This window comes from Pinus tabuliformis, chromosome 4_2, assembly GCF_031772625.1.
Source record: "Pinus tabuliformis cultivar Carrire ecotype Pingquan chromosome 4_2, CPIR1, whole genome shotgun sequence".
Classification (NCBI taxonomy): domain Eukaryota; kingdom Viridiplantae; phylum Streptophyta; class Pinopsida; order Pinales; family Pinaceae; genus Pinus; species Pinus tabuliformis.
The window spans coordinates 110,837,030-110,850,743 of NC_142304.1; positions in this window are offsets into that span (position 1 = coordinate 110,837,030).

Sequence of the window (13,714 nt, forward strand, 5' to 3'; positions counted from 1 at the left end):
AGTCTCCATGTGGGATACCCATTTTGAATTAGTAATAGGAGTTGACATGGCATCCTCTTAAACCACGACAATCGATCATGATAGGTCAACTTGTAGGAGGCATAACTTTTGCATCCAAACTCTGATTAACATGATTCTTGAACAATTAGAAAGGTATATGAGTGTATAAAAATGTCACAATGTCTTGATTTTAATATAGAAGGTTATTCTCACAAAAAAAATCATTTAAGGTCTCAAAATTGACTTAGAAGGTTTCAAACCCTCATTCTCCAAACTGGGTCCCACTAGAAAAGCTACTCTTGCAAGTTGATTCCTCCACTTTCTCCACTCTGAAACCAAAAATATGGGTGAAAAATAATATAGTGATCCAATCTAGATCATACATACCCATTTTGGGAGGATTTTGGTCCCAAAACAAATTTACTCAGTCAAGGGAGAAATGTTTTTCCTCTACCTTCTCCCTCGAGTGCCATTTTGTTTTTCCTAAAAGTTTTCCTTTTAACCAATCTACCAAAAGTCATGATTCCCATGTCAAGTAGTTCTAGACCTCTTTTGGAAAATTATATCCCTTGTCAATTTTTCCTAGGTATTTGGAGCTAGATCCTCTATGGAAGGTAGGAATTGCTCCTTTTCCTTATCCAACATGGAAGGTTGACATAGCTTTTGAGATTTTTCGTAGTCACCACCAAGTAAATGTGCATGTATGGGGGTATGTTGAGTTTGAAGGAATTGTCTCTCACCTTTTCAAGTATCTTGAAAGGACCATATCACAAAACATTTCTTACGAAGACTGTGCACTTTGTCCTTATTCAACTGTAACAATACTTTGTTTCCCACTCTGAATGACCTTTTTGTCCTATGTTGATAACGTCCAACCTTATGCTTTTCTTCAATGTCTCTTGTATGTGAAAATAGATCTGACTAATTTTCTCAACATATTTTTCTACTCCTAAAGTGTCCCTTGTGAGATCTCCTTACTCCTCCTCAGTGCCTATACACAACAGCTAAAGGTGAAGGTGGAAAATATCCAAAACAAGTTTAAAATGGGGAATTACCAATAGAGATGTGGGTTGTTATGTTATAATAATGTTGTATATAAACTAGAGTTTCATCCCATATCTTCAAATTTTTCTTATTGTAATACCTCAAAAGCTACACCAAGGTCGCGTTGACTACTTATGTTTCTCCATCTATCTATGGATGGAATTTTGTAGATATTTTTAACTTTGTGTCCATCTTCCCCCACAATGTAGTCCAAAATGCATTGAGAAATATAATCTCATGTCTAAATAAAGGCTACTTGGTATCACAAAGTGCACATAGACATGTTCAAAGAACAAGTTTGCAACTTCTTTCCCACTAGTGGTCTTTTTATGAGGCACGAGAGAACACATCTTCTTGAACATTTTCACTACTATGAACATGTATACATTTCCCTTGATGGTTGTTGGTAAACATCCCATAAATTCCATGGAAATTCTTTCCCAAGAATAAGTGGGTAAATGTAAGGGATGGTATAAACCATGTTTCCTGTTACTATGCTTATAGCTACAATAAATCATACATGCTTCAATGAACCTTACTACACCTTCTTGCATTATAGGACAATATACATACTGTTATAAGTTGTCCATTGTCTTCCCAACACCAAAATGCCCTATAACCTTGAAGGTGTGAGCCTCTTTGATTAGCTATAATCACTCACCATTAGAAACAAACAGCTTGTGTGTTAGGCAGACTAATCCCTCTGATTTTATTTAGAATATTAGATTTTTGTGCTAAGATCCTCCTCAGATTAGAAACAAAATGCTTTCAATGTGCTTAAGGATTCATGAATTTTTTGCAAGTGAAAAATGAGTTTTTATGCTAATTTTATGAGCAATTAAAAATAAATAAGAGAATGAACAACAACATAAACATGTACAAAACATCATCAAAAACACATTACAACAGGAACATGATAAAGGAGTTCACCCCTCCTAGGCTATGTCTCCTTGATCGAGCTTCCAATGGCTTAGGCCTCTCTATTATGCTCAAAAGTGTAAAAATGTGTGTTTACAATGCTCAAATGCTTCTGAAACCTGCTCCAATGAGTCCAAAATGTCCAAAAATGGCTACCTATCCTCTTTTTACCTCTAATTTGGTTGAAAACTGAAGAAGTTATGACCTCTCCTAGTCAGGCCACTATTTTCTCCACAAATTGCACCAAGTACGACATGATCCTACAATTTTGCCCCAAAAAGCGCGAACTGGGCGAAAATTTCACTGCACGGTAGGTGAAATTGTAGGATGGTAAATTTTTCCCATAACTCCATCGGTAGTTATAAAAAATGCCACGATTAGCAGAGCATGTTCACATGGTGTTTGGACTCGCTGTTAGTTCTGGTAGTGATCTTAACCGTTTGCAGGCTGTGGACGAGGTGGTCACATGAGAGGCTGGCAGTCACGGTTAGGCTGGAAGTTGAAACAACCATTTGCGGTCAGCAAATGGTGGTCATATGGGAGGGTCGCCAGTGGTTATGCTAGCGGTCTCCCCCCCCAACTTCGTGTCAACATAGTTTAAATATAATCTGTCACCTTAGCTTGTTAAGTCACATGATGTGGGCATAATGGTAAACCTTGGCACTATTGTATGGGACGTCATGGGTTCGAACCCGGTCTCCAACCTGTCTTTCCAACCATATTTTAGCCGACCTTTAGGAGGACACGTGGCGGCCTCTGACTTAGCCAAGTGTCACCTCCTCATTGGTCAACACTATAACACATGAACCAATCAAACAATGCCACCGCATAAGAATATTCCAATAATATTCCACTTGCCACCTAGGTGGTATGGATGCCCAATCAGCATCCCTATCATCCTTCTGCAATTTTTTTACCTGTTTGACAAAGTGAAGAGATCACTTTTTTGGGAGCATATGGTGCCTACTTTGCATGAAACGAGTTGCACCGGATTCAAGATGACAAGCACTATGCGGTCATTCAGGTTCCACACCATTTTGAAAACTTTGATTCTTGAACATAATTTTGAGCACCTGATCACTCCTTCCTACTTGAAGCCTTTTGAACCCCAAAATATCACTTTCAGTTGTCCAATAGGTGAGGGTAAAACTCCCTCACCTTTCTAATCTCGATCCATTTATCACTGACTTGGAACTTTTGATCTACATGATGCTTGTCGTGCCTTGTTGTGTAATTTCCTTTTCCCTTTTCAAGTTGTTCTTGCACTGTTTGATGTACCATTTGGAGTCGTTCAATGAAATCTTTGGCTTTTTCCATGTTACTGTTACTAGCAACATCCTTATTACCAAGATGATACAATACATTATGATGCAAATGGTAAACAAATTCCTCCACTTGATTCCTTTGACTCAAGCTTGAATGCACATCTTGAAGTATGTATTCTTCTGAACATAAATTTCATGTAAAACAAAATGATACTTGAGGAAGGTAGTTGTACAAACTATAGGCCTAGAAAGCACATAAACAAACTTGTCGCTTATACCTTTCTTATACCTTTTTACCGAGTGGAATACTAGAAGAAAATCGATCCAATGGAAGTGCCTTTGTTGCTGCAACTTAAAAAATTCACCATTAAAAATTTATGAATGAAAAGAAATGGGCGTACAACATTGCATAAATACTGCACCCATGGCATAGTCACATACATCAACCCGAAACTTAAATGAATTTTTCAAGTTTAGAAGAGTAAGTATAAAGGCTGAATTGGTCTTTTGTTTTAAAGAAGCAAATGCCTCTTGTTGTTTGCCTCCCCACTGGAAGACCTTTCGCCCAACTGCCAAAGAATGAAAATGAGCTACAATAAAAGAAAAAATAACAAAATATCTCCTCCAACATTGGGCTGCTCCCAAAAAACCTCTTATCCAAATGACTATCTTTAGCATTGACCAATCCATAATGGCATCAATCTTGGATAGGTCTAACTTCAGCTCATGTTGGCTTGTTGGGGCCTGACCCAGGTTTAGCACTAGTTAGCCAAAAAAATCCCTACACTACTGGCCCTTTTGGCATCAGCCCAGAGAGCGCGGACCAAAGTCTCACTTGAAGCAGTATGGGGGGATGTTGGAACCAAGTTTCTGCACCCTCAGATGGTCGCGGTGTCGATTTATTCCTTCTATTCTTGCCTTCACGTAGGTCACTTAGTTCTAGGGCTTGCCAGACTAACCGTTTATTTTGGCCATCAGTACCTCCACAAAAAAGTACGATTGGCCTTTGTGCAGCCCTAACTTGCGGCTCAGGTAATTTCGCGCTGCTAGGGAAATGTACCATGCAGATTCCCAAACTATTCTAAGTGTCTTACTTATCTTATCAAACAATCATAGTTAGCACCGCATAAATAGATTTTCTTACTCGCGTTCACTTAACCAATGAAATTACATGTATTCGCGCATCAGATAAGCATTATAAATTAAATTCATGCATAACATGTCAAGATGTAGTAACCGAAAACAAAGACATAGAATTGCAGAATACTTCTCTTTATTGATATTTTCAAGTAATTACAAACTCTATCTGCCCTACGCACACAACTGCAGGGGTCTGCACACTCAGCTGCGGACTTCCACCCTAGGGCTCTGTTCACTTAGCTGTAGAGCCTGTACCTACACTACGACCCGAAACTTAGACTTCTTACTTCAGAGCTATGACTATCTCACTCCAACCCATGACTTTAAAACTACTTAGAGATTAGCTCTTTTTATACAATCCCATGGTCCGTGGACCATGGGTAGATCTTTTACAACCGGTATCACTTTACAAAAATAAGGGCAGACAACACTTTATGACTCATGACACCTTCACGCTCCGTGACCACAAAATGCAGATACTTTACTATTTTATTACAAAATTAGACCCAAAACATGGGCTTTTAGCCCCAAAACTGTCCTTGGGGGATCCCATTCCCAACAGGCCCCCAACACAAACATCGTGACTCGCCCTTGAGTCACTCGGTAGGCACAAAGATCTTTGTGTGAAGAACTTCCAGCTTGAATCATATGACCGCAACCTTGGCAGTGCACCGAGCTGCCGCCTGCTTCACATCTTCGACAATCTGCTCCATCACTACTCCTGAACTATCGGCCTAAAATTTTTGTTGATTCGCTTGTAGAGTCACAAGCTTTCCTTCAATAGATCCTGTCACCGTGTAAGCCTCATCCAGCTAGGGCTTCAGTCGTGCCTTCATCACTACTTCCTTGTGCAGCGCGGCATCCACCTATTCCTTCAACTACTTGGCCTCCTGCAGCTTGGTTAGTCTTTGTTTCAGCGCGACAGTTTGCGTTGTGCCCTTAACCTCATCATAGCGCTATTGTAGCTCATGCAATTCCGTCTCTAGTCGTTGTACATTGGGGTCCTCTTGCAAGCTTGTCAGGACCTCAAATGACTGCTCAAAAAGTTGCGTGCAGTCTGCTACTACACTATCCACCACTGCTACTACTTCTGTGATAGTGGTCGCCCGCTGCTCCTTCACTTCTAGCGGAGTTGAAGGTTGGGCCTTCAACTGTAACTCCAAGATTTGCAGGTTAAACTCCCACTGAACCCTTGCCATATCAGTACGAGTGTCATGCACCCCAGTGGCCAGTTTGCAGATGCGCACCTCGACTAGATCCTCCTTAAGAATGGCAAACTCTGGGACCATTTGGGATGCTTCCTTGATGACCTGCACAATGCGCTTGCTCTGATTGGTTGCCTCAGTCTCAGTGGTGATGGTAGAATCTCATTGTAGTGCTTTCTGCTCATTGTTGATCCATTGTTCATTGATCACTTGGAGGGTGCGGTGCTCATGGGCCCTCAGCTCTACAATGACTCCATCCTACAAGAGGTGGAGCGCTTCATGCGGGAGCACTGCCAGATTCAACCCTACTCCCTTTAGGTCACTGACAATGGGTCTGTTAGCTTCATTCTCCGTGGTCAATGCTCCATCAAGCAACACTATCGCAGTGGAGGCCTTCGCCCACAGTATCTTGGCAACTTCTAAAGTGTCGATTGCTAGGCTAGTAGACACCATGCCAACCTGCAACGTGCGGGTCTGCAGCTCCTGGAACCCTGTCTGGATAGCCCCCAAGATTTTCAGTTGTTGTTGCTCAAATTTTTATAGGGCCTCCATGGTGACATCCCTTACCGTGTTACCAATGTTGTGTAGATCACCCTCTGTTAGCGTGATAGGGTCTAGTGATGTCTTGGTAGCCTTTTATTTCTTCATGGACGCTTCTTTCTCCTGCTCCCTTGGGCACTTGATGTGGGCATACATCTCCTATGGGTCTGCGCCATGTTGTTCTGTCGCCTCCTATGTCTCAGGTGAAGGCAACCTCGTGCCTTTGTCAAAGCCTTTTTGTTATGAAACCAGCTCAAGAAAAGATAGAAAAGATAGATCAACGCCTTAGAATTCAGCCTCTTCGAGGGGGCAACCTCCTTTACATTACATAAATGAACAATTCTTGGATGATACAAATGACAAAACCTCCTTTCTATATATAGGAGTCTAAGGAGTCACAATATAATCCAGCCGACCTAACAATAATAATATAAAGCCACACAAATAACAATAGAGGGATTCTATGGGGCACATAAATAACAATATGGGGGTAATAGGGGCACAACAATATAAATAAGGGGTATAACTACAATAGTAATGGGGTAATCACTAGTATTATAGGGACCCAACATGCCCCTCTCCTTCAAAAAAGTGTTGTCCTCAACGCTTGAGTAGTTCTGGATATTTCTGCATAAAATTCTCATCCTCCCATGTGGAATCTTCAACGGATAAGTTCTTCCACTTGATAAGATACTCTGAAATTGATCGATTTCGTAGCTGTCGAGTTCTTGTTTCTGTGACTGCTTCCGGTTCCAATATAATTTTTCCTTCCTCATCAAGTTCTGGCAATATTGTTTGAATTGGGAGCTCGTCACCTATAACCTTCTTTAAACATGAAACATGGAAGACTGGGTGCAATCGAGAAGCTGCAGGAAGCTCCAATTTGTATGCCATAGTACCAATCTTTTGCAACACCTTGTACGGACCATAATACTTTGGTGATAACTTATTATCCTTCTTAGCTTGCTTTAGGGACATTTGCTTATATGGTTGTAGCCGTAGGAATACCCAATCACCTACATCAAAACTTCTTTCACTGCGATGTTGATTTGCTTGTTGTTTCATTCTATTTTGTGCCAACACGAGGTTATCCTTTAAGAGTTGGAGGACTTGTTGTTGATGTTCGATGTGATGTTCCACTGCCTGAACCTTAGAATTTTCTCTTAAATATGATGTGATGGATGGTGGTTGATACCCATAAAGTGCCATAAATGGGGTCATTTTTGTTGCTGTATGGAAGGAAGTGTTATACCACCATTCGGCCAGAGGCAACCATTTGACCCATTGTGTCTGTTTATCAGATACAAAGCAACGAAGATATCCTTCCAAACATTTGTTTACTATCTCAGTTTGCCCATCAGATTGAGGATGATAAGATGAGCTATGAGCTAACTGAGTACCAAGACAAGAAAATAATTCTGTCCAAAAATTTCCAGTGAAAATGGGATCTCTGTCACTTACAATAATCTTTGGGTTTCCATGTAGCTTTTGAACTGTTTCCATAAATACAGTAGAAACTGTACTGCTTTAAATGGATGTGATAATTCACAAAAGTGTGCATACTTGGTAAGTCTGTCAACTACCACCATGATGACACTCTTTCCCTCAGACTTGGGTAAACCTGTGATAAAATCCATTGAAACCTCCTCCCAACGTTGGCTTGGAATGGATAAAGGTTGTAATAGACCCGGTGTCTTAATTGTTTCAACTTTATTTTGCTGGCAAACCAAACATTCCGCCACAAACTTTTGAATATCTGATTTAAGGCCATCCCAAAAAAATTCCTTCTTAACCCTGTGGTAAGTTTTTAAAAATCCTGAGTGCCCTCCTAAGGGAGAAGTGTGCAATTCCATAAGAATATTTTGTTTTAGCTGGGAATTCTTACAGAGGTATAATCAGAAGTATTGGAATCTTGTTGTAGCTTTCGAATAAGTGCCCACACTTATTCGTCATTCTTCCATTCCTCCCTTGCTTCGTTTATCCAATCTGGTTGGATAATAGAAATGGCACACAACAATGCTTCCACATCCTCATCCTTTCTTGAGAGGGTAATCACTAGTATTATAGTGACCCAACACTTTTTCTGTCCCACATGTCTGCTTCACTATCTGCTGCGCGGCCTCACGCTCCACCTGAGCCTTATCAATGGCATCCTTTTTCCTCCTTTTGTTCAGTTGTGTCATCTTAAGCTTGGCCTCCTCCTTCTTTCTCTCCACGACAAACTTGCTCCCTCCCACTGCCAATTCTGTTGTAGCACGCCACTCTGCCAACCATTGATTAAGTACTGCATCAATGACATCATCCATTTACAGATAAGGAAAGTCATACCATTTCTGCGTAGGGTCCTTTCGCGCCCTAATGGACACATGATGGAAGTCTGCTTTAAATTTTGCGTAGCCCTGTAGGTTGGCGTAGACTGTAGGCGAAAATTACGGTTTGTGATTGATGGCCATGTGGATGTTCATCTCCATCGAGATCCAGAAGATATTGTTGTCCTTGACTCACTGCACGTCCTTGGTCACCCATAGCGAAGCGTACTTCACTGCTTCTAGGAGGTCTGGCGCGATCGAAGGGAACTGGCTATCCTCTAGCAGCTCCCATGCTACCAACACAATTGACAAAAAGAGCCACGTGTAGTGGAATGTATTGTTGAGCTTTTGTGCTTCGTGGCAGTTCACCAGGAACTCACCGCGAAGGTAGTTCGACTAGTTGAACTGGACTCCTTCGGGGCACTGGGCTGCTAACGCGACGACATGTGTTGACACCTCATCGACGTGACACTTCCTCATCACTTTCCCTGCTAGATTATGCATAGCTACCTTTACAGCAAGGTTGCAGATGCTAGATATAACATATCCACGTGACTTCTTCACCAGTTTAAACTTTTCTTTCATAGACTCTGCGAGGGCCTACTCACCACCTTTTCCGCCAATATCACGGCCATATTCTCTCCTGTATACGAAAATCGCGTTATCCTGTGAATCAATCTATCTGTGATGGGTATTGGCTCCTCAAGCCACAGACACCCATCATGCACCAAGCGCAGTAATTGCTTGATGACCAATACTATCACGGGGTGCGGTTGTAGTGCGGCACCCAAAGCAGGTTGAGCAACTGTGCCTTTTCTACTCCTCTGAGCCTCCTCCATGGCTCCAATGTGGTCATTCCAGTTTTTTTATCGATGATGCGGCACATCAGTTGCTCAGTTGGTAGGCATTGTAACTTCTCGTGATCAACCAAGTCCTAGTCCTCAAGTTTTAGTAGTGGCACTCGTGCCAAGTGCGGTCCCTCGAAAACAATCTCATCCGGTAGCAGAGGGGTTTGTAAGGGGGTCTTGCTCTCATCGATGTCTTTTGGCACCTTGGTCTTGGGCTTGCGTGGAGGGACATACTTAGGCAACCGAGTATTAGGGTCAGCACCCTGGGCTTCAACCTCCACTTCAACTCCCACATCATCATCATCCATCGGGATGTCTTCGATTTCTTCCTCCTCCGACTCCAAATTTATGGCTTTTCCCTTCTCCTGTGTGGTGGGCTTCGGTGGGTTTCTTCATGGCGATGTGCACATCGATATGGCAGGCTTCTTGCCCTTGTTATCCTTCGCGGTTTCCTTGGTTGGGGTCGGCTTTGGTCTCGACGTCCTTGATGATTTAGGGACTTTGGCTAGTACTTCAGTGACCTCTGGAGCAACTACTTTTGCCTCCATATCAACTTCTGACATTGACTCCTCGACTTCGGTATCTATAGCTTCTGTGGGTGCTGACATAATGCTTTCCAACAGTTCTCACGACGTCTTTGGTAGGTTTGTAAATGGTGGAGTCTCTTTCAAAGCCTCGCAAAATTCTCGGTTCATGAGTGCCTGAGATCTCAACAACTCAATTCTAAAAATGCCAAGTGTTTTTTGCTGGACAACCACTTGTAATTTATAGGTCATTTTGAGTTCAAATCTGACCGTTCCACCCTAATTTGGTTCAGTAATGCCGGATTGGTGGTAGATCTTCAAGGATATTACCCATAAATTTCGTCTTAAATGCCGACCGCCTGCTCTATTTGGCCACATTTCTAACGTCAAATCATGAGCAGTGACTTTAATAGTCACTTTCCGGCTGACCTATGTGATTTCCCCCTGGGTAGCGCAACTCCCTTCGCATTGCCGTGAACCCTGTGACACTTCCTTGTTTCGCATAGTCCTCAAATCGCACAACTCTCAAACTCAGACAGTTTAGTTTATAGTCCCGTGCCTCCTTTCAGCTACCTGGAGTGCTAAGACTGTGCTGCCTTCATCTAGTCACATGGCCGAACCACCGATGTATGGCTTCAACCGATTGCCATTCACCTTTCCTGGGAAGGGTTCTCCATTCAATTTGACCAGCTGCACCACTCCTCCGTCGGTAATTTCCTTAATGACATAGGGCCCTAACCAGTGCATTCTAAACTTCCCTTGAAATTTATCAAACTTGTGATATAACAAAACCAGGTCATTTTCCTTAAAGGTGCGCAACTTAATGTGTCGATCATGCCATGCATTTTCGCGCTGCTTTTGGACTTGTTGGTGAAATCCAACTAGAAATATTTCTTCCTCAAGCTCATCCAGCTGTGCGAGCCTTTCCTCCAGGGCTCCGTGATCCATCATACCCATGAGAACTGCTATGTGCAGACTAGGCACAATATGTTCCATAGGCATTATCGCTTCGACACCATAGACAAGCCTAAAGGGAGTTTGTCCAGTCAACTTCTTGCATGTCATCCGATAAGCCCATAGTATTGCAGGTATGCGTAGGTCCCAATCACTTTGTTGAGTGTTGCAAACCTTGGTCAGCACATTCTCCAGCACTTTATTGAATTCTTCCACCATCCCATTAGCCTGTGGGTGATAAGGCGTGCTCTTCTGGTGATATATCTGAAATTTCTCCTTTAGCGCACTGATCGTCTCATTCAGAAAGTGCGTACCGCAATCACTCATCAAGATCTTTGGACAACCAAATTTCGTCAGTACATACTCAAAGAGGAACTTTGCAACAATTGTGCTTGTGCAATCCTTCACAAGCTATGCCTCCGCCCAATGAATCAACTACTCTATCGCAGTGATAATGTACCTCACCCCCATTTTTCCTTGGGGCTGAATGGGTTGGCCACCACAACCCTGCACGTATAATCTTCTGCATGGTCGCTTTCCCTGCGTAATGTCCTCCTGCAACACCCCCATGAGTGTGCATGAGGATGCAGCTTCTTTCAAACTCGGGTACATACCGTCGCAATGTCTCATTAGACCCTATTTTGTATAGATGCCCAACAATGATGGAAAAATCTATTGCATGCACCACTAACTCCTTCTGTTGGACATGTGTCCTTATGGGGTAGTTCATGTCGTTAGGAAGTGTATTATATCCTCAAAATGACCATCCACGATGCATACTGCAAATAGTTGCGCATCAGGAAATCCCTCCTCCAAGTTAGTGGGCTCTTCCCCCATTTCAATGCACGACAAATGTTCTGGTCCCACGTTTAGTCGTGTAGGCTTCACAATAACTTCAAAATCATACTCCTGGAACAATAAAAACCACCTGCAGATTCTGCCCCCAACACAGGCTTATTGACCAGGTATTTCAGTCTGGAGTGATCTGTATACATCTTAAAATGGCCACCCAGCAAGTAGTGTCTAAACTTCTAGAGCGCGTATACCATAGCTAACCCTTCGCGATCGGTGGTGGAATAGTTCTTCTTTGCCTTGGATAACCTCCTGCTTGCGAACGCTATAGGATGGTCCAAGTCTCCTCCATCGGCCTGCATTAGTGTTGCTCCCAATGCTATACACGACGCATCAACATGTACATGAAAGTCCTTCTTCCAATTTGGGAAAACTAAAATCAGCACGGTGACCATCTTTTCTTTCAATACATCCAAGCTCTTCTTACAGTCCTCATTCCAGCAGAATGTGACATCCTACTTCAACAACTTCTCCATAGGTGTGGTGATCTGGGCATAACCTTTGATGAACTTTTTGTAATATCATGTATGTCCTAGGGTAGTGCACAGCTGTTTCACACTCCTCGGTGCTTCAAAGTTTAGTATCACCGCGATCTTCATGGGATCTACCATTAGTCCTTGCCTACAAACCACATGACCTAGCATGGTTCCAAAAGGAACAAAAAACAGGCACTTCTTCGGATTGAGCACGATCTGGTATCTTCGACAAGTATCTAACATCAGGCGTAAACTGGTGACATGGCTTTTCACCAGCCCAAACACAGTGCAGCCATCAAAATATACTTCCAGGAACTTATGAATAAATTCCTTGAACGCAACAATGACTATGCGCGAGAAAATCGCAGGCGCATTCTTCAATCCAAACAACATTACATTGTATTGGAAACACCCCCACTCAGTCACGAAGGTCGTCTTGGTCCCTTCCTCCGACATGATTTTGATTTGGTGGTACCCAGAGAACCCATCAGTGAAGGAATATGCTTCCTGGCCACCTACATTGTCCAACACTTCATCCGTGAATGGAGTCAGGAAATGATCATGTACACAAGCGACATTCAACTTTCTAAGATCCACGCACATCCTTATTTCATCCTTCTGGTTCTTCTCCTGTACCACCATTGGGCTTACCCAATCAGATTCTTCCACAGGCTCAATGATGCCTGCCATGAGCATCTTATCTAACTCTAAGCGGACCTTCTCCTTATACTTCAGATTGAGACGGTAAGGACTTCGCTTAACCAGCTTCACGTCATGTTTCAATGTGATACCTAGGTCTCTGATTATCCCTTTTAGATCCATAAACTTGGTAGGGAATAAATCTTGGTATTCACGGAGTAATTCAACGACCTTATCCACCTTCACATCGTCCCAGTAGTCTCCAATATTCGCGAATTTGGGCTTTGCCTCTGTACCAATGTTTACTTGTTTCGTTTTTAGCGGCGCGGTTATATAAGGATTCTCAATCTGCAGTCCTTCAACCTCGCGGTGGCCTTCTGTTTCAGGGATGTTAATCTTTCACGGATCCTCATCTTCTTCTTCGGTGGTTACGTTATAACATTCCAACAAGTGATTTAGTTGAGTAGCCCATTCAGGCTGAATCAGGTCCAAAGGATCCTGTGGTATCCTAAAGATTACTACTTTCACCTCTTGTAGCGCCTCATCAATACAATCAAACCCGTCTTCAAAACTAAATATCATTATGAATCCTTCGTGCAGAATATCCCATTCACATGTACCATGGCGAAGCTCCGTTTCTACGTACCAGTTCATCGGGGCAACATCCAGGGTGTGACAAAACAAGTGCACCCATTTAGGTTGGGGCTTCTCTCCATAAGCTTGAGCCCATTTGGCCAGGTGCGTGCGCGGGTCATCATGCCCATCATACTTGTCTGTCATTCATACCTTCGGCTTCCCAAAGCATGTTCTCATCATCCTCCTACATTCACGTCAATCAACAAAGCTTTCCTTATGCGTACCCCACCATCTTGCAGGTGTAGCGCGCAGTGCCCAGTACAACGCTTGGAAGCGTTGCTTTTCTGGTACCTCCCTCTCAAATGCATCCAAAAAGATATTTACATCATTCAAGCCATCATAAGTGGGAAGATTTATTACCTCT